At 35.0% G+C, this 27,795-nt stretch overlaps 1 pseudogene; it reads right to left on the reverse strand.

Moving 5' to 3' along the window:
* Positions 1-8,362, reverse strand: part of LOC121488678 — a 57,451-nt pseudogene extending 49,089 nt beyond the window's left edge.
* Between the last annotated feature and the right edge of the window lie 19,433 nt (positions 8,363-27,795).

Below are 27,795 nucleotides of genomic sequence, written 5' to 3' on the forward strand. Positions count from 1 at the left end.
AAGAAAGAAAGTCCTAAGCCACTAATAAGATACTTTGGGTGTCAGGAATAAAAGTCTGCTGATTGTGATGAAAAAAATTGATAAAGGTCTATGATTTAGGAACATGCTTGAACAGTTGGGATTTTATCCGGTCTTTTGGTGTATGTTCGCTTTGTTTTTGTTTTTATTTTCCTAGTTTTGTTCTGAAATGAAAGGAAGCAGCCAAATAATGCAATAAGCATGAAAAGAGGAAGGGGTAGGTTTTGGTCTTTTTGTTGAAATGGAGTAAACAGAACATGCCAGAGCTAAATGGGAATATCACTTGAGCAAATCAAAATCATCTTTCAGATAAATCTAACAAAGCCATGAAATACCATTAAACTGCTGTGAAATCTCACTTATTTGAAGAAGGCAAAATTCATGAGCACTCAAGAAGTTTTATTATATCCCAAATCTCTGGTATTGTTGTTGCCTGAAGAGTGAGAAAAAGTTAAATAGTATTCTTTGGTTTTTTAAAGTTTTTATTTATTCATGAGAGACACAGAGAAAGAGAGGCAGAGACACAGGCAGAGGGAGAAGCAGGCTCCTTGAGGGGAGCCCAATGCGGAACTTGACCCCAGGACCCCAGGATCATGACCTGAGCCAAAGGCAGACACTCAGCCACTGAGCCACCTAGGCATCCCTTTTTCTTTAATTTTTAAGGAATGTTAGGGTTGGATGAAGTAGTGAAAGAAATCATTTCGTATTCACTGCGAAACATGTCATTAACTTAAATATAGATATTTGTTTAACTTTATCCTATGTTCTGTGCACTTGTTTATAGCATACAATTTAAGATTGATAAGCATTTTATATTTACTACCTTAGTAAATAATGATATTTCACAGAAAAAGCTGAATTAAATACAAGATAAAAGTTCTCAGGTCTAGCAATTCTAGCCACAGATACATAGTTAGTGGAATCATAGAGTCATAATCCAAGGTTTATGCTTGTTGGATAGATTGTAGCTATAAAATCAGAAGGAAAAAATGAGCTTCCATAAATCAAATTCTGGAAATCCAAATTCGAAGCTGATGAAGACAGTCAAGAGGTAAAGAAAACATAATGTAAGAAATAAAACTCTCTCCATTTCTTTATAACTCTATGTTTTTCAATGGTTTTCTGAAAATTCTGAATTGGTTTCCTACAGAAATAAAATTTTGGAGGTTGGCTATTATTCAACAAATATTTGTTGTGCCTCTACTCTGCACAAGTAAGCGAGTTTTCCTCTAGCTACTACACCCATGTATTACAATCCTATGGGCAGTGTTTCCTCTTAAAGATTTTATTTATTCATGAGAGACACACACAGAGAGAGGCAGAGACCTCTTTGCCACCACTGTGGATCTCCAGTCCTGAGATCTCTTTAAAATATCCTACATCTAGAAACATTAATGCTTCAAGTAAGTGCATAAGTAATTTTCTTAGTTTCTTCTAATGCCCGAGGCAATTTCTATATAAGAACATACAAAGCATCTCCTGAGTTCAGTTAGCATTTGAAACTGGTCATGGATTTGACATCGGTGCCAAGAATGGGGTCACCTTGCGCTCAAGGTGTTGACTCAGGTGATGGTGATCTCTCTGATAATTGGTGTGCCTCCAGTCATAGAAGCACCAGGACTCTGAATTTGCTGGATGAAACCATGCTGCAACCTCTGAAGCCAGCTCCCCCCCCCCACCCCGCCGCTTCGGTGAAAGCACTTAGTATTCCATGACAGACAGAAATATCCTATACCCTTTAGACCACAGAGATATACTTGTGTCCACCTTGGTTCCATTTGCTTTGTTAATTTTTTATTTTTTAATTTTTCCCATAGCCTTATCCTGTCTGTAAATTTCATGTATACTAAATTGGAGAACAATCAGAACTAGACCCTCAGATCTACCCTTGCTCTTTTAGAATGGCGATGCTATTTTGTTTTGGCAAATGGCAAAAACCATATTTTTGTTTGCCATAACCTCACTTTCATTAAGATGCGTTAGTCCACAGACTTGCATGTGACTTCTGTACAGGGGGCCCTTTGAGGCCTATACGACTTTTGACCATGGTTCTTCACAAGATACTGCAGTGGTTTATGCGCAGGGGAAGAAACATGTATGAGGCATGAACCACATCCTTAGAGAATGTTCACTCTACTAGAGCAGATAAGACACGTAACGATGATTACAATGCAAACTGCAAGTCATGTCTGCTGCACAAGTAGCCATGAGAAGGACTGACACAAATATAAACTAGCAAATGTTGTCATACCCTCTGGGTATGGCAGGTAATTTCAGATCAGCTCAAGGAAGAAAGACTTAGTCTAATCTAGATGCAGGGTTCCTGAGCAGGTGGTTTTGAGGCCAAGAACTTCAGCTCCGTTTTCACTCCCTCCCCTTATTTTCTCTTCCCCTCAGAGCACCAGAGTTGTGCTGGACTCCATTTCAGTAAGAGGAGTGGGAACTTTCCCCTCAAGACAAACTTGAAGTCCTTCTACTCTTTCTCTTTCCATTCCCAAGCAATCATACTGGGGGCTGACTTTTATTTTCTGCCCCTCTGATGTATAAGAGAGCTCAGGTTTTGTCCATCGTGTGAGGGAAGGTCCAATTCTCTTCCCAATTGCATTGTCCTTCCCTGCATTCACCTGGGCAGGGACCCCTTCAGGGCAATCAACTCCGCCACACAACCCACACCCCTGTGTCAACTCATCATCCTTACTAAACAGGGAACCTGGTGGACATACTCCGAGGTCAGCCAACCACAGCCCCTCAGGCTGGAAGAACTGCTCTCTATCCATGGGAGGGAATAGGTAGTTTCATTTATGTAAATATACGAATAATAAAAATAAGAACTTTGGATCAGTTCTGAACTTGTACGTGAATTTTGGGTCTCACATCTCAAGAAAAAAATAAAATGAGCGGACAAGTAGGAAGACTGTGTTTGCAAAACAAAGGTACACCAGCAAAGGTTTTGTAGGAAGTGCATATAAAGAATTCTTACAAATAAATTAAAAAATAACAAATTACATACCAATTGGCAAAAGATATGAGTAGGAATTTATCAGTGAATGAAGCACAACTGATGCATAACATATGAAAACATGCTGCACCTCTACAGCAATCACAAGACCAGAATGCCGGTTGGAAGTAGAGTAAGCCAGTGTTTCACATCGACCTGAGGGGTCTGCCTTACTGAATAGTAGAATGTGTAACCGATTTAACTCTCTGTGCCTTAGTTTTTCCATTCCGAGGGTGAGAATTCTCTTCACCCATGTTTGCCACAGTCTGGTCTGCTGTTCTACATTCTTTTAAATTCTAATGCCTTACCTGTTCCATTACATCCTTTCTTCTCACCCTTGTATCAGTTTCTAATGGATTTAGCAGGAAGCAGACATTTCGGTTCAGCATGTACAAACCTGTGAAAACATTAAAGGAATGGAAGTGGAAATGGAAATTTCAGGCCACCAGGTGTCTTTATGCATAAACATAAATAATGCTGCCATAAAACTGACCCCAGCTTACCTTTTAAGTAGGAAAACATTCTCCTTTAATCCAACACGGGTAATTATGGATGATTCATTTGCTACTAATTTGCTGGAAACTCAATTCAGAAAATGCTAACAATACATATATTTTAAGGCTTTCGTTAACACATGACACTCGACAGGAATCTGTTCACTCATACACTTCTTCTGAGGAAGTCTTTAGATGTGTCTCCTAATCAGTATAATGAGCTTTCTGGAATTTATGAAATCTAAAGTTCCTTTCAGCTTTCAAGTTTCGGCTCTGTGTTTTCACTGTGAAGGACTGTTTACTTCTATAAAAACAGATTGAAGAGCTATACGGATCTCCATCCCTCTTCCCATCCTCTCTGCTTCTGGGTCTAAGTCAAGTTAGTCTTTTCCCTCTCCCCTTCTTCCGCTGCCTCTCTCTCTAGCTGTCATCCCTCATATTCTATTGCTCTCTCGCTCTCTCTCACTCGATGATTACAAATAAAATTAAATAAAATAAACCAAATCAGAAACTTGTACTAACTTGTCTAAAAAGTCATCCTTCACAACACTAAAAGCACTGCTCCCCTGCTTTAGTACACAATACGCAGTTATGAACCTAACAAAGTTAGAATAACCCATATTCTCTTTGGAACCATGGTCTTTTACAATGAGATATATTCGCTAGTAACGAACAGTGATCCATCTTCCTGTTATCAAAAATTAGCTTCCTCAAGTCTTCCAGGAATTTTTAGGAGGTCTCAAAGCAATTGCTCACAACCTGGTCTGTCAGCAGGAGACCCCAAGCCTCCCAGTCACTTCACTTGCACTTTGGCTCTGGCTCCCTGGGAAGCCATCTGGACAGCTTTGCCTCTCATCTGCCCTTCTAGAGAAGGTCGCTGACCCTGCAAGACGCTGACTCCAGATGCTGGTGAAATCCCAGCCTTGTGGTGAAAAAGGATCTCTAGATTCCCAGTAAAGGTAGGGACAATGGCTATTTCTCTAACAAATACTCTACTTCATTATTAGGGCAATGGGGTGGTTTTGCATCTATGCTTATCTCAATTCTTCATGAAAAAGGGCATTGCCATGTTCTGGTCCTCTCTGGGGTAGCCCAAGTCTCTCTCATGGTTCAAGGGCATGTGTGGAACGGATGCCTTTCCATGAGAGAGGGATAGAGCCTCCTGTTGTCCCCCTAAATTGTGCTCTCGTGTAGAATGTCAATTCTCTTCTCCCATGCTGTCTTCCCAATAATCCATTTCTCATGCTATTCATCTTCCTTAACTATTTTACCAACTTGGAATTTAAAATTCTTTCTTTCTCCCAGTTACCAAAACTGCTTCTCCCTCCTCCAATCATTCTAGTTAAAAAAAAAAAAATGGTTTCCACTGTTGATAAAGATATAAGCATATCTTAGAAGAAGATAGGGATCCTGCCCAACCATTCCTAGGGGCCATATTAAATAATCAGATTGACCCCCCAGACCCAGAACTTGAACCTGATGCGTGAACTTGGTGGGAGATACTGATTACTTCTTTATCACCCTGAATGAGAGCAAAACCTGCATTTGCCTAGCTAGAAGGGAAGTTAAGTGTGGACTAGACCTTGTTTTTATCATTTGTCTGCAGTGCCGTATATTTTTCTGACTGCGTGCAAGCACTCTGTAAAACATTTGAAAATTGCACATGTATAAATCACTCTGAAATCTTATCACACTGAGACAACCACTGTTAAGATATTGTCATCCCTATTTCATGTCCCTCTTTTGAACATATATGCAAATGTAGACTATATTTACACAAATGGGATCACATCACACTTCCTGTTTACATCTTGGAAATTTTTAATGTTGACTTTTTTTATCATGCTCCTTGTAAGTCCTGTTATTTTTTTTTATCCTTCATATCGTTTGGCTAGAGCTGCTTATTGAATTTCTTTCTCTTTCTCTGACTGCAGAATTGTCTTAAGAATGAGACCACAAACATCCATGTACCCAACATCTCACTAAAACTAAAATATCACCACACATCTTATATCTCCTCCTCTCCTTCTCCCATGTGTTAACCACCATCATGATTTGGTATTTGTCCCTCTCATGAATATCTTCAACCGTGGGTCATATACATCTTTGTCCCTCAACAATATATAACCATTTCATATGTTTTTTCACCTTCATACAAATGATCATACTTTATATATTTTTCTGGAACTTCTCTTTTTGTCACTCAATTAGATAGGAGTAACTCTAGCTTATTTATGTTTGCTATTTTGTAGCATTCTAGTCTATAAATGTGACTGTTGTTTATTCCCCTATTAATGGACATTGTTATTATTTTCAGCTTTTTTTTTTTTTTTTTTTTTTTTGCTATCCTGAGACACGTTGCCCTGAATATTCTTTTCAAGTCAAGAGGCAGTATAGCACAGCAGTTTGAACATGGACTCCGGCTGCATGAATTTGACACATGACAGTCCATTTAATAGCTTAAAAAGCCTTGAAAAAGTTATTTAATCTTTTCATGTCTCAGTTTCCCATTTTATTTTATTTATTATTTTTTTATAAAGTTTTTATTTATTTATTCATGAGCGACACAGAGAGGCAGAGACAGGCAGAGGCAGAAGTAGGCTTCCTGCAAGGAGCCTGATATGGGACTTGATCTCAGATCCTGGGATCACACCCTGAGCCAAAGGCACACGCCCAACTGCTGAGCCACCCAGGTGTCCCAGTTTCCCATTTTAAAATAGAGATAAAATCTACTTCATAAGAATATTGAGATGAACATTAGATTGAAGCATAAGTAATTGTGATTGCTATAGGCCAAAGATAGTCAGCTATCAGCATTTTCATATGGTACAAACTAATAAATGAGTTAATACACATTTTATATTGTAACTATACAATAAATACTCAGTAATGTTAACTGTACTGATAGTAATAATGATTATAATGAGGGTATCTCTTTGTGTAGATGTATATAAGAGTTTCTCTGACCTGTATAACTAGAAACGGAATTGGTGTGTCACAGGATTTGTATAAATTCAACTTTTCTTTCCAAAATATTCACCAGAGTTTTCCTATCCAAGATATATTTTAGCTTACCATCTATTTGGGTCTTCTTTAATCTATTTTAATAAAGTTTTAAGATAAATTTGTTATAAATTTCTGTGTGTGTGTACATACTTAGTACTGTTTCAACAAAGCAACTTGTACACTTTACATGTTTAAAAGTGAATATCATCTTTCCTTTCCAGGGAAACAAAAAGAAAATTTGAAAATAAATAGAAATGAAATTACAATAAGGAATGTCAATTCCAAATAAGATCCTACAAGTTTTATGGATTCTTCCATTGAGTGGTGGGGCTTAATTCATCATTAAGAATGGAATTAAGTTTTTCCCCTATTCCCTCCCACATCCCTTCTCTCCTTCCTCCTCCCATTGCTCTTCTCTTGCTTCTGCTTTAGCCAATGGAATATTTTTAAGTTATATATTCTTGACATTCATTCCTGTTACCTAAAAATTCAATTGATTTTTTTTTCTTTTTTGCTTTAATATTCCAGATTCAAAGGTGAACATCCTGAACATCTTCTGATGTTCTGATGTCAGGGTAGACAGGACTCTGATTATCTCTTCTGATCCTGTGACTTCTTCATGTTTCTGGAAGATTAACATGACCTTCCTTCTTCAAATGAGCAGACACCATCTTTGCTTCTCATGGATCAGAAAAGCTCCTTGTTGCGCTCTCGCTAGGACTGTCACCCTGAGCTCTTAGACATTGTTTCTTTGGTTTGCTTTAGCTCAAAGGGAAAAGCTTGTTGCAACTGTACCCAGAGGAGCCCTTGGCTTTTTCTGCTCCTTGCTCCCTCCCGAGTTTCTCTGTGGCCCCGCTCTCCACACCTGGTGATTGGCCTGACCTGCCATATCTTCCTTCCCTCTGCCTCTACTCTTTCTTTTCCCTCTCTATTCAGAGGATCAAGAGATGCACACTGTGTATAACGTAAGCTCCTTCAGTCCCAAGAACAAGGTTCCAGCTGAGAATAGATAGATACCTACTATTCAAAGTTGTCAATGAAGTCAAAATTGTATTAGTCATACGAGCTGATATGACCTAAAATTTATTAGTAATAGGAGAATGTTAAGTTAATATAAGAGATTACTAGAAAAAAGTATAATGAATAGTTTCAGGACAAAGCATAGTAAATAATTCAGTGAAAAATGATTAAATATTAAAATGAATTTAATTAATATTAAGAGAGATAACTACAAAAAGATTTTCCATGGGCTAGCACAGAGTAGACTACTTTCCCCAGATTGATATATATATATATATATATATATATATATATATATATATATAATATTGTAAAGAAACATAACTATTCAAAATCTCATGCTTCCTGTATTTCCTTATGCCAGTGACTATCCTCTCTTGTCTATCTCCATTTATCTCCCCTGTCTACTGGACCTTTTCCATCATCATGTAAGTCAAATTTACTATCTGTCATTTTAAAAAATAAAAACAAAACTACTCCCTGCAACTGTTGTTTTATCTCTGCTTTTCAAAGCCAAGTTTTTTCAAAAGCCTCAATTACAGTTTGCATCTCCTCTTCTCCACCTCCTGTTCACCACCAATCCATTTCATTTTGGCTCACCATGTTCATCCACCTGCACCAAAACTGCATCTACAGATGGCACATGCCATTTTCCACATGGCATCTCTGAGTCCTTCCCCCCTGAGCCTCTCAGAAGCATTTTCTCCGTGCTCCACCACAGCACATCAGGCTTCTTTCCTTCCTCCCCAGGTCTGCTATCTCCTCCATTTCCGTTGCCAGTCTCGGCCTCCCTCTCCAGCCTCACAATGTACACTTTCTCTTTCATTCTAGGTACATGTCCTTTCAGTTCCTAGAATATTCGAGACTTTTTCGCATGCTGTTCCTTCTCTTTGGAATGCTCTTCCCTACTCTTTCATACAGATATATCTACTCAGCTTAAACATTACTTGCTCAGGAGGCCCTGTCTGACCCCTCAACTAGTTAGATCCTTATTTATTTATTTATTTATTTATTTATTTTTATTTAGATCCACCTTTAAATAATCTCCTGGCAGCCAGTAATCTTTCCTCATTTAAAAATATATATATGTATAAAATATAAATATATATTGTATATAGTAGGCTATATCATATATAGTATATTGTAGGATATATTATATACTTCATCTTTATATTCACAACTAAATTCTAAGCTCTATAGAATGAGAAACTATGATTTTTATTCATTACCACAGAATTAGCATATAGTTAGCATGCCAAAATATTTGTTAATTGAATAGACAAAAAAAAATCTAGGGGCATCTGTAGGTTAAGCATTCAACTCTTGATTTCAGCTCAGCTTACTCTGTCAGGGTTGTGAGATCCAGCACCATGTCAGGCTCCACACTCTGTGTGGAGCTTGTTTAAGATTCTTTCTCTCCCTCTGCCCCTCATCCCCTATACACACATATGCTCTAAATAAATAAATAAATAAATAAATAAATAAATAAAGTAACATATAAGTCATATAGAAAAAAGAAAAAACTTGTGTGATGGAAACTAAAATAAATTTTGCCTACTTACAGAAAGAGATCAGTTGGAAGTTTTCCTTGGATTGAGAGCATCCTTTCCTATGAAGGGAAATTGATCTTGAGTCTGGATAGTAGCCCATTAATATCGGTGTAAGTTGCTTTGTGGGTCATATTGTTGACTTTTGAAAATATTTCAGTATACTGACATATCTAAATGGAAAATGTCTTTCTGAAATTGGCTATAGTTTCATGTGAGTGCCACCATTCCTGAAGAAAAGGTAAGATGCTTTCCTGTTAGAATGACTTAACACTTTGAATTAAAATTAAAAAAAAAATTTATAAGTTCAGGGCAAAAAGTAAATATAGATCCAGTAAAATATTTAATAAAAGCTTTTTAAATGTGTTTTGCTGGTAGGTAGTTCCTGTTCCTTTTTTATTGCATAATGGGAAAACCCCACTCGGATTCCCAGGATTCTTTGATGACTTGAGCTTGAATTCTGGATACTATGGCTTCCCCAGGAAAGAAGCAGCTATCCCACCATATGGGCCATTCAAAACAGGGCTGACAATAAACCACTGAGACTATTCTTTGGAGAGAGATTCATTCATATATAAAATTTTCATTTTACATATTTCTAAGAAATAAAAAAAATCCTGCATGTAGTCATTAGACAAGGATCATAATCTTCATTGGTAATATGTGATACTTAATGACAGATGCATATTAGCTCTGGTAAATGGCTTGTAAGATGTTAATACTATGGATGATATAATAATGTGAATTTAAAACAAGTAGAAAATGACAGGAAGATGGGTGCAATGGGAATGCAGTATACAATCTTCAAGGAAACATTATAAATATAGATTTAAACCGCAGATATACAGACATTTTTATCATCTTTGCATCCCTATGCCACTAATATAAATGTCAGAGGCTCCATGTCCTAAATTATCATTACTGCTGTTTTTGTCTCTTTTTTGCCTTAAGAATTTGAAAGCTGCTATGTTTTACTCTGCTTCAAAGCACCTACCTCATGGTGGGTATACTGAATTAATTGAAGTGAAGGGGGTGCCTGTAATAAGTCATGGGTCCTCTGCTCTGTGTATTGAGGATTTGATTCACAGTTTATAAGGCTTAGAAAAGTGCTGTCGAGCCAACTTCCTCCACAATTACCTGGCAGCAGAACATATCTAGAATCCTTCAGAATCTCAGCTTATCTCTCTTGTCTTTGTCATGTTCTTCCTTTCCTCCCTCTTTTCTTCCCTCTCTCCCTTTCTTACTTTTACCCTCCCTCCTTCCCTCCATCTTTATCTGCCATCTATCTAATCTGTCAACCATCTCCCTCTATGTTTATCTCTCTCTAATCTTTCCCTAACATATTGTTGTCATCTTTAGTACTCATCTGTACCAGCACTGTCCATGTCCAATAGAACTTTCTTCAAGGCTGGCAGTGTTCCATATCTGCCCTATCTAATCCAATAACCTCTAGCCACACTGGAGCTGTTGAGCTCTGGCAAGCTATGGAATACTTCAAATGTGGCTTGTGTCACTAATAAAATGAATTTTAACTATTCGATTTTAATTAACTTAAGCTTATATTTAAATAGCCAAATTGGCTAAGTGGCTAGGATACAAATAGCAACAAAATGCAACCCTGACCCTCTGAACTATCACATTCCAGGGCATTGGTATTGACACTTTGCCCTGGATATCTGGAGGTTTGTGGAGTTGGCAAGTATAATGTTCTTTATCGCATATGAGTTTGGGTATGGTAAATATGGTAGAAAGGATAAGATGGATATGTTAGGTATGGATATAGTAGAAGGTCAGGATATATAAAGTAAATTACACATGCATCAATTGATTAGGAGACTCAAGATGGGACGCCCTCCCCCCAAAAAAGTGCATAGCCAGTAAATGATTAAACAACAAAATAGAATAAGTAGGTTTTTGATCAAGACATTTGTTTTCCCAGTGTTTTAAGATGTTCCCTAAAATAATTTTGACAGAGCTCAAACTTTGTATTCTAAGCTGGGCTTTTCTATCATCTAGCTGTTTGACTTTGAATGACTCAAAGCGAATCTTCTCTATGAACCTTGAATTCTCCACCTTTTATAAAACAAAGAGTGGGGTCAAATATACTATAGGACTGTGGAAGTCAGGCCGTTGGAGAATTTTTCTATGACATATTTAATACATAACTTACTTGTCTTTTAAATATTAATCTGTAGATATGAAAGAAATACTTAAACCACCTCCATATCTTAGTCCTTGCTGTATTTTTAACACAGATGTCAAATATAATCTTAGACACCCACAGAGAGAGAGAAGGCTAACCAGAAACTTAGTTAATTTTTAATTTTATTCAAATCTCTCTCCCCCCCCCCCCCCCCCCCCCAGGAGATGTCTTCAAGTACAACCTTGTGTGTTGTAGAGATTGGATTGCTATGCCTTTACTGGTCATAGAAACTTTATAGGTCCTAATAAAAAGATGATCTTTCGAGAATAATGCTACGAGGGTTTTCTAGATTAGAATCTTTGTAAAGAATTTTTTTTGGGTGGACTACATTTATCTTACTCTCTTATAAAATTTTATAAATATTTAAAAGTTAAGGTGTGGTGTGGTTAAACTATGGTTTGGAAACTCTAACTTATGGTTTACTTAGTAAAGCAAAGCTGTGGTTCTTCTAGTTTGGGTAGACCACAATTTTTTTTTCTTATAATTTTTAGCAATAATGGTATTTCATTTCCCTTTTCCCAGCTATTAAATTCCTCAAAGAGTTATTATTTATTCTTTACCTACTTTCAGGAAGGATTTTTGGTGGGCAATACGCACATTTAGTAATTGTGATAGTCACCTTTGTAGATGGAAGGCCTAATAAGACTGTTCTTGCATAGAGATGTTTGATCCATTCTCTCTTATTCACACTAATGGATGGAAGCAATTGAGCAGATAATTAAGTTACCAAATGGACTAAAATGCATTTTACATTTCACTTGGGAATACACTTTAATATTTACATTTGAATGTAAGCATGGTTGATGTTTAGCTATTCTATGTAAATGACAAAAGCAAACTGTGAAAGATTTATTGGGAAGAGCTGAAAGGATGCCTCTTCCATCAGACCTGTCTCCTTCTCTTCAGTATTCCACCCTTTCTCAGGATTCACCCCTGAAAATAGGATGCATCACTTAACATACTGATGAGAAACAGGAGCCTGGAGCAGAATTTCCTTATCTCTTTACTTTTCTGGCTCAGACCTTTCCTGGGACCAATCAGCAATTAAAGTGTTCTGCTTTAAACGGTTTCTCTTCCAGTTACTGCTGGAAGAGAAAGGTTTAATTACTCGGGGCAGATGATAATGCCCAGGAAGATTCTGCATGGACACCACTTTGAAAGCCATTTGAAGAATCCCCCTATGCCACAGTTAGTTTCCACTTGTTAAATATTTCTGTACTGATGTTTTGCAATGCAGAGGCTTATTTTCTTCCTTTCTCAGTCTGTTGTAATAGGGTGACAACTGTTGGAAGAATGTCACAAATTCTACAGAGGGTGATGCTGGTGCACTAAAATAATTCACACACACATACATATATAACTACTTTGTTAATGATAAACTTGGGATTTTTTTTTTGCCTATAACAATCAAGTTTTAGTAGCAATAATAATTATATATTTAAATAAGGAAAAAATTAGTACTTTCTCTCTTTTTTTTTTATCATTTTGGAGGAGTGTGAATTTCAGAAGCACCAACAGGTCTCTGCAAGTCTATTAAAAAGGAAACTGTTATTATGATGATGTAGATGTACCCACATGTAACTTTCTTATAAGAGTATTTTATGCCTAGAAAACATTGCATAGGCCTTTTGCATTGAAAGTAGCTCAACATTGACTATTTGTCTCTACCTTTGTGAAGAAAAGAAAATTATTTGCCTATTTCTGTCTCTCCCTAATATTGATTTGGATATTGCAAATATTGTAGATTAGCCTGCAAATCTTCTCCTTGAACAAATCAATAATCAATGTATTCTAATAACCTAGAACTTAATATATGAATTTCACTTAAAAGCTGGTGACAAAGGATTAAGGTCTGTGTTTAAGTAATCCATAAATTCATTAATCAGATTTCCATTTACTGTTCTGCAAAATAGTTGATTTCAATAAATTTTCCACTGGACTTCACTTAAGATGATGCTTCTTGACCACATTTCTTTTATCATGGAACAAATTCCAGAGGAAATGTGTGACACTGTCAGTCGTGTCCCTTCATGTAAATTTCAATTTTGTTTCTAATATCTCCAGTGTCTTTATCTGCTTATCTGAACTGCATCATTTAATAGTTACATTGCCATTTTTAATTATTAAAGAAAATGAGGAGAGTTGCATGGAAACTTGCACAAAAGGAAGATTTAGTGGCCACTCATTTTCTACTATTAGAGCAGAACCAGACTGGGAGTGTAATGAGTTAAGGTAGTCTATTTTTATTTTTATTTATTTTTTTTTTGGTAGTATATTTTTAAAAGGATTTTTTAAAAGCTATATTAAATGAAGACAGTGCATTATTTACATAGTAAACATTTTAAAGTAACTACATCAGGCAAGCATGACCAAGGAACTAATGGATCCTTCATTATCAATAGCTACTAACAGTCATTCTATATTCATTATGACTTTGGGAGTGATGAACATGAAGAGATGTATTTTGTGTTTACAAAAAGCACAAGTATAAATGAATAATCATATAGTAGAGAATCTACTTTTGAAGAATGGATAGAATGTGCATTAATCTGTTGCATTTGACTTAAAGGGGATAATATTGAGATTCAGGCTGGAATGAGGAGGGGGTTGACTTCAAACTAATTTAAAGAATTTTAAATGATTCTCAAGGTCTGTTAGGGCAAACGAAAGACTCTGCTAGAATACAATGCATGCAGTATAATACTGGTTGCAATTTTGAATGTGAGAATTCATTCTATATGAACAGAGAGGAAGAGTAACAGAATAATTAATTGCATCTGAAAAGAACAGAATAAGGTTGATAATCATCTGATGTGTTTTTGAGCATTTTACTTTTGACCTTGGTAAGATTAAGTTCTAAGACTGAAAATTTGGTCTCAATTCTATACAAATGCTAGACAGCCAACAAATCTGATTCAGAAGGAAATTTAATCATAAGTACTATTGTCTATAACATTAAAAAAATTTAATTGTGAAATATAGAGGGAAAATTGTATATATCAAAGTCTTACACATAAAAGTGTGTAGTAAAGATAAGGTGATAAATTATAAAGAAGGACTAAAATACATGTAGCTTCATTGTAAATATCATATTCTAGAATGGTTAGACTTGTCTCTCCCCTGTTTTATTTACCTCTGTATTCCTAGCCTCATTGTTTGTCTTTACATGTGTTAATTAAATTAAAATATTATCACATATGGCTGAAGACAAACTGAGAGGGAAATCAAGGAAATCTTGGCCAGGTAGATGAGGGCTTCTTTGTGGGAAATGATATACTTGAGTTGGGTGTTGAAGGGCAAATAGGTAATGACAAGGAAAGACAATATATTATAACATCTGGTTTTCAAAACTTTGCTTTTTTACTTCTAGAAAGCTATTTAAATATATTTCCACAGGAATATAAATCCAAACCACTCTTTTCCACTAGATAAATCTATATTCTTCAAATAAATACACATTTGAATTTAAAAAGAATAGTAATAGAAATTTGATCAATGGAGATTCACTGAAGAGAGAACTCATTTCTGACAAATCCTCAAGGAAGTAGAGAAATATAGCTTTCACCTAAATATAAACTAATTCCTGTTCAGAATATTATGAGGTCAGTTCTTACCTCTAAGTCAATCAATTCACTCAAAATTCAGAAGAGAAGAATTGATACTTAAATATCATCTCACCCATGATCTCATTTGATCCTAACAATACCAATATTATAGATAATTTTGTATGGATTTAAAGGTTCAGAAATGTTGAATGATTTGCCCCAGATGACATGAGTGGAAATCTGAACCAGGAAAGAGGAATTCAAAGTCAAGGCATTTTTTTGCTACAATATTTAGTGTTAGGAGAAATAATAGTGCTCAATAATTTTTGAAAATGTTTTATTGGGCTCCCTGGGTGGCTCAGTGGTTTAGCATCTGCCTTCAGTCCAGGGCATGATCCTGAAGACCCGGGATCGAGTCTCATGTCAGGCTTCCTGTGTGGAGCCTGCTTTCCCCTCTGCCTGTGTCTCTGCCTCTCTGTTTCTCTCTGTGTCTCTCGTGAATAAATAAATAAATTAATTTTAAAAAAAGAATATGTTTTATTTATATTTTCTAAAAAACTAATTAAAATTTGCTAATCTTTAATACACAGTTTCAAAGATAAATTAACTACGTGAAATAAATTAGCTCAAACTCAGGGAAAAATGGAAAGTTGAGAGAACTTATAAATATTAAGTTTTAAGTGTAATTAAGACTTTAATTATATTTAAATTTCTATTTAAAGTGTAATTCTTTTTATTAATATATTTGCTCACTAAATATTTCCTGCATGTACCCAACGTGCCACACACTGTGTTAAGGACTGGCTATGCAATTATGAAGGACATGATTTTTTGCCCTTGAGAAGTTCATAAATTAAGACTTTTCATATTTTCAAAGTTCGCTTAATGGGAAATTCGTTGCTATGGGGATCAGCAGGAGACAAATGTGAGCAGATTTAAGAGCATGGTGTGATTCTGAAGGAAGAAGACATTTCCATAAGCCACGCAGGAACATTTATCTCATTTCTTTACAATCACACTGGGTGCCTAATGATTTATTTTAATTTGTTTCTGCTAATAGGCTCTCTCCCCAACTCTTCCCTGTTTTCACCTTACTTTCCTTCCCCATTTTCTCATCATTCAATCTCTACCCTTCAATTGCTCTTTGGACTCCTATTTGGTTTCGTGAAACATTTTTCAGTGGCCTCCCAAGGTCAGCTCGGCTGTCCCTGTCAAACACTAATGCATTCTTTTGCAAAGACTTGCCAGCATTAAGAATTCCTCCCAAATATGCAGGAAGTTTTACGACTGGCAATAAATAGAAGATCAACCAGGATTGGGTGCATACACACGAACGGAAAAGGGCATTTATCACAAACATATTTTAATTAAGAAATATTTTGACTTGATTGAAAAAGTACTGTTCTTTTTTCAAAAGTCTGCTAGCATATGAGGGGTTGTGTGATTTTATAATAATATATCTTACTCTTATTAAAAAGAACTCCTATCTGTCGTGGCTAATCTCTTTATTTTAATTGCAAAATCCAGAAATTGAAGAAAGAAAAGAGAGCAAGGGGACCCAATATCCTATATTGGAAAAGAATAATTCCTTCCCAGAAGACATTTCTTTTCTGGAGAATGTCTCACTGTATTTGCATGCATTTTTCAATACCTGCATCCAAAAGAGGTGCCCATGTGTTTCATTTACTTCAGCTCACCAAGGTAATTCTGTTGGTCTTTGGGTCACTTGTTTCTAGAGCCTTCTTCCATCCTGACCATCTACTTGAAATTTGTGTAATGTATCAGTCAGGGACCAAGAGGTGAGAAACTACAGTTGTTTAACACAAATCCATCCATATGACTGCAAAAGCACTTAGTCTATATTTTCTATTGAATTTAGACTTTTTCCATCTACAATAGATGGCTCTTCATTATTATTGCTAAAATGTCTGATGCTCTGCATAAAGTATACCTAAAAAAATTTGAGAAAAATCTCACCTTTTAATATTTTTCCATGTACCAGGAAACTTAATAATGAGAAAAAGTCATAAATATAGACCTAAAGCAAATATTTTCTTTTATTTCCTCAGGTATTTAAGACCTTCTTATGTGGGACTCCTGAGTGGCTCAGCCATTGAGCTTCTGCCTTTGGCTCAGGGCCTGATCCTGGAGTCCTGGGATTAAGTCCCTTATGGGGCTCCTTGCATGGAGCCTGCTTTTCCTCCCTCTGCCTGTGTCTCTGCCTCTGTGTGTGTGTGTCTCTCATGAATAAATAAATAAAATCTTTAAAAAAAAAAAGACCTTCTTATGCATTTAAAAAATTATCCCTTTCTCTAAACGAAGCTATACTTAAACTCATACTCACAAACACATAAACACCGAATCATAGAAGCATGCTGCGGCCTCCTTAATTTTGTTCTCACTTTGCATTTATTTGGACAGGCATTAGCTGTCTCTAATGCAAAGGATCTTCAACTTTCTCCAACTAGTGTTATATTTTATTCCAACAGATGAATCTGTAGACCACCTATCTCCACTTAGCTCTGATTCTATTGAGAAAAGAAAAAATCTGAATTAGATGAAGAGTAGGGATACTTTTGATAAGGAATAAAATTACCTTTGATGAAATATAATAAAGATGCTTGTTTTCATAATATCCCAAAGTAAATATTCACAATAGAAATGTAAGGATAAACTGCTATAAAGTTAATAAATTAAGTGATCAGTTTCTAGAACCAAGAAGACTCTCATGGGTCCCTATGAATTCATGAATCATTGCCTTATGGAAGCTATTACTAGTAGTTTTGTTTCCTATTAATTTGTCATTGTTTATTCCTCTGCCTAATACCAAAGGTTTTAGTCTAACTTTTTAATCACAACTTTTTCAAAACATATTTTTAGTGAAAATGCACAAACCAGCAAGTTTTGTATTCCAATTGTATACTCCAATTTTAGATAATGAAAATCTAAGATATTAAGAAAGACTTGAAAAGATTTGGAGAAAAAGTCCAAAAATAATTATTTCTTTAGTAACCAAAAGGGAGTAAGTAGTACCTCCAATCTCTATGATAAATGTCATTAAAGTGATTATTTTTATTTTCTACTTAAGAGAACTCCTTAATGTTAATTTTCTAATATTAATCTCCTCCATCATGTATACTTACTTTCACTAGACATTAAGTCACCCATCCTTTTAAGATAAATGGTAGCTTTGGTAAGCTCTCTGATTCCCTCTGGTATTTGAGATTGTAACATTGATGAATGAAGAGTATGCAAGGGAAAATCCATATGTACTAAGATAGTTGGAGAAGAAATGACCAGTGTTGACTCAGAAATATCTGGCTATGTAAGGGAAATATGAAAAACAAAGAAGGCAATTTAAATTAATAGCAATTTAAATAGACATATAGGATCCAGTTCAAATAACTAAAATTACATTATCTGGTGAGAAAATGGCTGAACTTGAGTAGACAGAGCTATGATTTCAAATTATGGTGTTATTATTATTATTTTTTTAATGTTAGACAAAAGGGAATAAGAATTCTCTGTAGATAAATATTTTCAGGTAAAGAATGACTAGAAGCTGTCATTCTACGAGAGTGTATTATTTAGGAACCTTTTGTATGCAGTGATAAATGAAACTCAAATTATCATTTAATCACTGGCTCAGAAGACTTGGTCAAGTGGCACAATGATATTACCAAAGACAAACTTCTTCGATCTCTTCTTTCTCTGTCTTCAGTGGTATTATTTCAATTCAAAATTGGCTCTAACTTTAATCTAAACCTCTCCTTCTGGTCAAAGGATGGAGACCAGCTGCTAACAGGAGAGACATGCTTACTTAATTATACTCAGTAGGAAAAAAGATAGTTTCTTCCAGTATATTTCTTAGAAAAACAATCCAACTTCTTTCCAAGAAATCTGCACAAAATGTCATAATTTGCATTTGCCCAAATTGTGTTCTGATTCCAATGGAGGAAGGCAAGGCAGTCAGTTTCCACAAAGTACTTGTGCTTCATGGACAAGGGGATAGAAACAATTGGGATATAGTGAACAAGATGAAAGATGAAAGGATCCTGAGAAATCCATTGTGGCAAATACTTGCCTGTGGGAGGTTTTTTTTTTACTTTTGCAAAAGACAATGGGATTTATCCTGGTTTTTGCCATTGTCACTGGGAGCTCACTTAGAAGAGGGCAAATTCTGTGACTGAGGTCTTTCAGAGAAAGCTGTCTACCTAAACTTGAGAGGGAATGGTGAGCTTTATCTACTAATGATAAAGGAATCTGATATCTTTAAAGCTAAGTTCATATTCCTCTCCCTCACTGTTCCTTTCCCACTCAATCCTCACTTTCAGCACATACACTCCTTAAAATAATAGAATCACAAACCAAAAGTATAGAAATATCTAATATGGTTCCTCTGAATCTACTCAATTGTTTTGATAATTCTTTTTCATATTTTCTTCCTTGTCTGCTATCTCTAGTGTCTGATCATGTCTTTGTTCTTCTGTATCTTCCACTAATTTGCAGTATTTTGAAAAATTGAGTATCTTAGGATTCTTTCAAAATAGCTTTTAAACATTTTGGGGTTGAGAAGATTAATGGATAAATACATGCATTAATGTGATAGATATTTAATGAGAAAAGTGCTTTGAATTACATGAATTCTAAAAAAATCTTATTCATTTAGTAAACATTAACATGATTATTTGTTCTATGAGGGACATTTTTGTTTATAAAACATAAGAACTCTGTGTTAAAAAACAGACACATACATGCACACATATCATTTTTAAAAGGAATTTGCAAAACATACAAAAGATAGATTGGTAGATTATGGCAAAATGCCTTTGAGGTTTTTTATTATATACTGTATTCTATACATGTTTCATTATACTTTTATGGCTAGATCATAAACTATGCTAAATAGAACCTTCAGAGGCACCTTCATTGATTTTACCTTTCCATGGTTCAATGTCCAAACCCCTGACTCAATGTACTAGAGGATATTTTTTTAAATTTTCTGCTACTCAACATCTCAAGCCCTTTCTTTCTCAAGAGATTTCCTGATTATGAGGTTAAAAGCACTAGCTATCCTACCCTCTTAGCATCAAAGGAACCAGTGGAGCACATAAACTGGAGTCTGCCAATTGCGTGGTTCTATTCCAGACTTTTGAGTCTTAAGGGAGTGATTCAAAAATAATAAGATAGCTAATATTCACATACTTTTTATGTTTCAGACCATGTTTTAAAAGTTTTACTCATTTAATCTTTACAACTTTATGAAGTAGAGACTTATTTTCCACATTTTGCAGACTACAGAAATGGAAGCCCAAAGACAAAAGCCCAGTTGGTTTAGTATTAATGGCAATCAACTTTTTTTTTTAACATTTTATTATTTATTCATGAGAGATACAGAGAAAGAGGCAGAGACAAAGGCAGAGGGAGAAGCAGGCTCCATGCAGGGAGCCCGACGTGGGACTCCATCCCAGGACCCAGGGATCACAACTTGAGCCAAAAGCAGATGCTCAACCACTGAGTCACCCAGGTGCCCTTGGCAATCAACTTTGAAAGTCCACTGACAAGCTAGGCACTAAGATTTGAGCATCAGTTCATTCCTGCTGCCAGCCATGCTAAAGTAACGGTCTCTATGAACAATTCTAAAACTGGATAGAATACACAATAAAATGGTTTCCAGGCATTGGATAACAAGAGCAAAAGAAAGTGATCCCTGAGACCGGGGGAAGTCCAGGAGATGAAACCTGGTTACCACCTCTTGCCCCAGCTTTCAGCCTGGAACAATTTTCTGACCAAAACACAAGTAGCTAGAGTCCATGCAAAGAGTGCATCTCATTGAACTGAGAAGTGCAGATCAGAGTTTGAGACTGCTGAAGCATCTGGTATCTGCAGGGCAAAGTACTGGAGAGACTCAATATTAACAAGACACCCATTCTTTCATGTCTAGAAATTCAATGCAATGACAATCAAAAATCAGCCAGGCTCTTATTAATTTATTTTTTAAATTGGTAAACTGACTTTAAATTTCAGATAAAATCAAAGAATCTAGTAAACCTAAATTTCCTATTAAAATGAAAAAAGGAACATGAAGAATAAGAACTATAAAGATTTTACCTACCTGATTTCAGGACTTATTAGATGGCTACAGTAAGCAAGAGAATTTTGTGTTGGCATAGCGATCACTGAAATACACCATGGAGTCCAACATGGGCCTATACACATGAGCAACTGATTTTTTTTTTTAAATAAAGATATCAAAGTAATTTAGTAAGAACAAAAAATAAGCAATTTTCAACAATAGTGGAAAAACGAAACATCCAAATAAGAAACAAAAACAAAAACAAAAAATAAAACCCTGACACTATCTCATACCAATACAAACATCAAATCAAAATGGATCATACACCTAAGTGTGAATCCTAAACAACAAAGTTTTATTTTTTTTTTATTTTTATTTATTTATTTATTTATGATAGTCACAGAGAGAGAGAGAGAGGCAGAGACACAGGCGGAGGAAGAAGCAGGCTCCATGCACCGGGAGCCCGATGTGGGACTCGATCCCGGGTCTCCAGGATCGCGCCCTGGGCCAAAGGCAGGCCCCAAACCACTGCGCCACCCAGGGATCCCAACAACAAAGTTTTAAAAAGGAAATAGAAAAAAAAAAAAAAAATGCCGTGACCTTGTCATAGGCAACAGTTTCTTGTAGAGACTACACAAAAAGCACTAAACATTTTTTTTAATGATAAAATGGACTTCAAATTAACTCCACTCTTTAAAAATCACCATAAAGAGAATAAAAATTCTAGCCAGACTAGGAGAAATATCTACAATTATATATCTAACAAAGTGTTAGTGTCCAGAATACTAAGAAAACTCTTACAACCCAATCATAAAACAAACCAACCCAAATAGAAGATAACCAAGAGGCTTAAACAGACACACCAGAAAAGATGGACAAAGGCCAATGAACATGAGCACATGAAACATGTGAAAATATGTTCCATCTCAGTTATCAGTTAAATACAAACTAAAAACCTAATAATATATTACTTAGCAGTCAGTCATTAGGATGGATAAAATTTAAAAAGAGTGATAGTACGAAATGCTGGTGAAAATGGAATTTGAAATATTGCCAGCAAAACTGTGAAATGATACAGTGGCCTTTGAGAACACTTTGTCAGTTTCATGTAAAGCACACATTTACAATATGATGCAGAAATTCCACTTTTACATATTTGTTCAAGAGAAATGAAAACATATCTATACAAAGGCTTTTACAAGAATGCTGATAGTAGCATAGTTAATAATATTTCAACCCAAATCCCATCAACTGAAGAATGCATACATTAATAGTGATATATTTATTTATTTTATTTTTTATATGAGATTAACTTTTATGTATTATTATTATTTACAATGACTACAACTGAGCACTAAAATGAAACAGTTGACCATAATGAACACTACAATATGGACAAATCCCAAAACACTATGCCAAGTGAAAAATAGCCACATGTAAAAGACGGCATAGTGTATTCCTTGCATTTAAATGACCTTTTAGAACAGGCAAAATTAATAAAAAATGTAAAAAATAGATCAATTTTTGATTCAGATGTGAGAATGGAGGTTGACTATGAAGGGAACGTTCTGGGACATGAAAATATTCTGTCTTGATCAAGATGGTAATTTCAGAGGTATACACAGTCATCAAAACTTATCTAAAATTGCATGTATTAGTTAGACAATGAAGTAGATTAAAAAAATTCCAGCACTAGCCCTGGTGTCCTGAGTCTACTGGCAAGCAAGAGCATCAAGTGTCCTAGACAGCCGTCTTAACCACAGTGTTCTCATGTGTTGACCTTTGCTGAGTTTGCTAATCCTTTGGTTTTTCTCTGGTTATAGAGCCTGAATTTCCAGACTGCACCTTGATTCTGTGAACTGTCCAATAGTCTTCCACTTTCTTATTTTCTGCTTAATGTAATCGGAGTCAGTATCTGTTGCCTGCCTACAAATAGAGCTACCTCCAGATATATGGGAATAGTGTGAGCAGGACCTAAATAACTCCTTGGAAATTTAAGGTCTGCTCTTTATAATCCTAGATCTTATAATATGTTATTTGATTTTTAGTCAGTGTATTTCTTCCTACCATGTGACTGAGTCTCCTTTTTATTCAAGTCTTCATGAACACTGCTGTGTTGTTTGAGAATTTTGTTCCTTATAAAAGGCCCAACTCAGGAATCTCTGGGTGGCTCAGCGGTTTAGCACCTGCCTTCAGCCCAGGGTGTGAACCTGGAGTCCTGGGGTCAAGTCCCACATCAGCATGGAGCCTGCTTGGAGCCTGCTTCTCCCTCTGCCTTTGTCTCTGTCTCTTTCTCTCTTTGTGTCTTCATGAATAAATAAATAAAATCTTAAAAAAAAAAAAAAAGGCCCAACTACATTTATAAGTGGTGTGTGAAAAAATAAGTTGGTAATGCAGAGCATTTTACATCCTGTTTTATCTTGTATAATTCTTTCAGGATATTTATACTTACATACAATATAAGTATCTAAAAAAAACTAAAACTAAAAATAAATAAATAAATATAAGTATCTTACATATACTTACTTACATGTAAATTCCCAAACAACCTTACATGTAAATTCCCAAACAACCTTACATGTAAATTCCCAAACAACTTTGTTTTGTTCAACATAAACATTATAGGAAGTCACAATTTAGACTTTGAAAATATAATGAAAATACTGGTTTTCAAAGCAAAATTATGTCAGAAATATTGCGTATTAGGTATCTCCCTAATTTCAAATTAAGCTAAAATCTAATTAAACAAGAGTTCTTTATTAATAGTTTTCTTTTTAATATTTTGGGGGATAAATTTCTGACCTACTAAGGATTTATTGTTTTTAAGCGCTCATTGAAAAATATATGACTTGTGTAATTTTGCACTAGTGGAATTTTAAGGTTATGTTGCATCATGAGCTTATTATTTTTATATTTTATTTGATTTTATACATTACAAAATGAAAATATTCATTCAACTTAAACAGAGTTCGCAAATGTTGAAAATTGTATTGATTTTACTTTCTTTTTTAGTTGTCTAGATAAATTTTGTAATGAAACCAAACAAATTACATATTTAAAATGAAAGCATTTCTGTAATTCTTGACTGCTATATACTTATAGTCATCATGTGGCTCCTAAAAATTTGACAATCTGTCAAAAATAAATAAAACTAGCCATTAGAACATTTCCTTTCCTTTAAAACTTAGATTACAACAGTTTTAATACCATGAAAGTAAGTCATTCAGTCCCAGATAACATTATACATATGTAATTTCAAATAATCATCCATAGTATTGTGGTTTAGTTTAATAAGAGTAGTAAGTTGTATACAATAATAGCTGGATTCACAAGTATAGTTTTAAGTGATTATAGAGATTGTAAGGCATCATGGAAATGATTAAACAGAAAATGGATAAGAATGTAAAAAGATGCTCCATATCACTATTAGGAAATGCAAATCAAAAACACAAGGAGATACCACCTCACACAATGGGATGATTACTATAAAAACAAACAAACAAAAACCCAGAAAACAAATGTTTGTGAAAATGTGAAGAAATTGGAACCTTGGGGCATTGTTATTTGGAATGTAAAGTGGTGTAGCTGCTGTGGAAAACAATTTGCAGTTCCTCAAAACATTAAAATTAGAATTACCATATGACCCAGCAATTCCATTTTTGAGGACACACCCAAAAGAACTGAAGCAGACTATTGAAGAAATATATTATACTCCTGTTCATAGCAGCATTATTCACAATAGCCAAAACCTGTTAGCAACCCAAGGGTCTATGAACAGGTGAATGGATAAAAAAAATGTGGTTTACACCTATAATGGAAAATTATTCAATCTTAAGAAGATAGAAAATTCTGACACATGCTGCAATATGGATAAATTTTGAGGACATTATGTTAAGTAAAATAAACCAGTCACGAAAAGACAAATACTGTATGATTCCACTTATATTAGGTACCTAGAATAATCAAATTCAAATAAACGGAAACTATACGGGTTGTTGCCAGGGGCTAAGATGAGCTGAAGGGTGGACAGTTCTTGCCTTATGGGTATAATATTTGAGTTTTGCAAGATGAAAAGAGTTCTGGAGAATGATTGTGCTACCATGTGAATGTATTTAATACAAATTAACTGAATACTTAAATAAGGTTACAAGGATAAATTTTATGCATATTTTCTCACATTTTGTAAAAGAAATCTTGAATTCTGAAGCACATTTGTTTCCAAGGATTTTACAAAAGGGATTGTGGTCCTGTCTTTTTGAGCCATCAATTCTAAGCTAAGTAAGAAGGGAAGTGAGAATGTGAGGACAACAATGAACCATAAAAAGGGGACATGGATTTGAGGTCCTGGTGAGGTGGGTTTGAAGCATTATTGGAGTAACTTGGAAAGATGCCAGGTGGTCATCAGAGACTTTGAAGCTTACTGTTTTAATTTGGAAAAGTTATGGTCTAGATTAGGATCATGGGAGTGGAGAGGAGGATGCAATTATTGGAGAAAAAAATCTAAATAATGGAACTGAGAAGCTAAGATTAATGGATATTGAAATCTCCAAGAATGATAACAGGGGTTGGAGAAAAAGACCAGGAGTTACTTCTCTGTCCTCATCTCCTACTACTCTCCCAATGAGAATATGGCAATAAGAAAGGAGAAGGATAACAACCACCCGCCATAGGGACCAATATAACTGGGTTGTGGAAAAAATGCCTGAAAATGGAAGAAGTTCTCAGGAGAGAAGGCGATTTCAGTGAAATTAAAGGTAAAGGTGATACTTGGAGAAGTATGACCCCAAGATAGGTGATTAGAAAGAAAATAAGATTCCAGGGAATGGAGAATCTATCTGTTTCACAACCAAGTCTTTAATAGATGGCTGTAGCATATTTAGTTAAATCTGTAAACCTTTACTTTATCTTCCTCATGCAAAGCATTCTATTAAACAATATGAAAAAGATATTTTTTTCTTTTTAGAAGCTCACAAGTTTAAGCAATATCAAAGAGAATTTTCACAAAACAAACCAACCAAACAAACCAACACAAATTAGAACTTTTTGGAAATTCCAAATTCCAATGTATTTGGTACATAGTAGGCATTGTGTTGAATAAATGAAGGTATTAAGAATTTATCTTACACAGATCTTTTAAATAAAAAAAAGAGAAGCTGAAGGTTTTGGAATTGGGACAGATGCTAGAGATGTAGAAGAACATGGGAAATAAATACAATAAGAGTGTCAGGTTCATATATGAAATGAGAAGCATAAAATGCATTTTTGTTGAGTTGTATATCCATCCATGCTTTTTCATACCAAAAGTCATTTGGTTACATATGTTTACTAACACAGTAAGTATTTAAGGCCTCAACTGAAATTCTAATCATTTTAAATATGAAGAAATAAAAACAAACACAATGAATGGTTTATTCAACTTACTCTTTTTAACTTCATTTTAGATGATATACATATTGCCTTAAAAATATTGTTCCTTTCCAATGTTTGTTTTATTAAATACAATTTTTAATAGTATGACTCGGAATCTATAATATTTTGTTCATAAAAATTAATCATTTCTAACAGATTCTCACTATCTGCCATGTGAAGTAAAGTAATTTCAGCTGCCTTAATCAGGTCAGTCATTAGACCTTTATGGATGTTAGTTTTATCCAATTATTTATTATTAACACAATATTAATATAATTATTCACATATTTTATTTGTAATCTGATTAACCATTTTGTTCTTTCAATATAATATTTGGTGAGTAAGATTAAGTCAATGACTAAAACAGTTTTAGAAGAAACCAGCAAATATTGCTGAAGTAGCCTGAGAATAAGGGTTATGCAGACTGAGAATAAGGGTTATAAAATTGTTATTAAATGCCTTCTTAGGAACAAAATCATGACTGATGTTAAAAACTTGCATGCTGGTAGAAATTGTTAGATTAATTTTAAAAGACTAAGTAAACCCCATATACTTGAAATCATTATTGACCTTTTGTCTGTCATTGCCAACATTCCTAAATTGGCATGGTTTTCTTCTGAGCAATGAATGCTTAAATGCACATTGGCTTGCATGAAAAAGTGAAATCCTTGCCAAGCTGGAACTTAGGGAAGTATTTCTAAATATTTTATAAATGGAGGAAATAAAAGGTGGTCCATAGAGTCCTAATGGTCTCAGTCTAACCTCTCCCCCTATGAAAATAGCCAGGGAAGTGTGGGCAGGGAACTCCATAGGTTTTAGAATGTGCACACTAAGTCTAGAGTGGTCTTTCTTTTTGTGTTAAGAAGTGACATTTTGTATTAAGGGTTGAGGTTACAGAGTCTCTTGGTAGATTTAAAGCATCCCATCTAGAATAACCAGTATCCCTATTCTGTTATTATGTAAAGTTGATCAGTAGAGCCCAAATATTTTATTGCATTTGAACATGTTGGTCTATAAACTATCTATCTAGAAGGTTAGTCTGTCTAAATGGTCATTATATTTTAGGCAATTAGTATGTTTATTATAGTTTTGTATTTTCTATGTACCTTCTTCTTTCTGGAATACAACCAAATGAAGACCACTGTCTAGGTGAAGTGTGAGAGTGAGGAATTTCTTTATTTCCACTGTCTCAGAAATGCCCTCTGGCTTGTGGGTGCTTTAAAGAAGCTTTCACTTTGTTATCTCTCCATGTCCCATATAGCCTCTACTCCAGCTCCAAAATCCTATCTATGATGTGCCAGGAAGAAGGTAGAAGGCACTGTAGGAGACATCACATATCCACGCTGCAAGGACACCACACATTTGTGGTAAAATAGGATTATGAAAGAGAAATACCACCATAAACAATGAGGATAACTGATCCTGGGGCAACAAAATGATACTGCAAAAAATAAGGAAAGAACTTCAAACAATTCTAAT

This window comes from Vulpes lagopus, chromosome 4 (genome assembly GCF_018345385.1).
Source record: "Vulpes lagopus strain Blue_001 chromosome 4, ASM1834538v1, whole genome shotgun sequence".
In the NCBI taxonomy this organism is placed as follows: Eukaryota; Metazoa; Chordata; class Mammalia; order Carnivora; family Canidae; genus Vulpes; species Vulpes lagopus.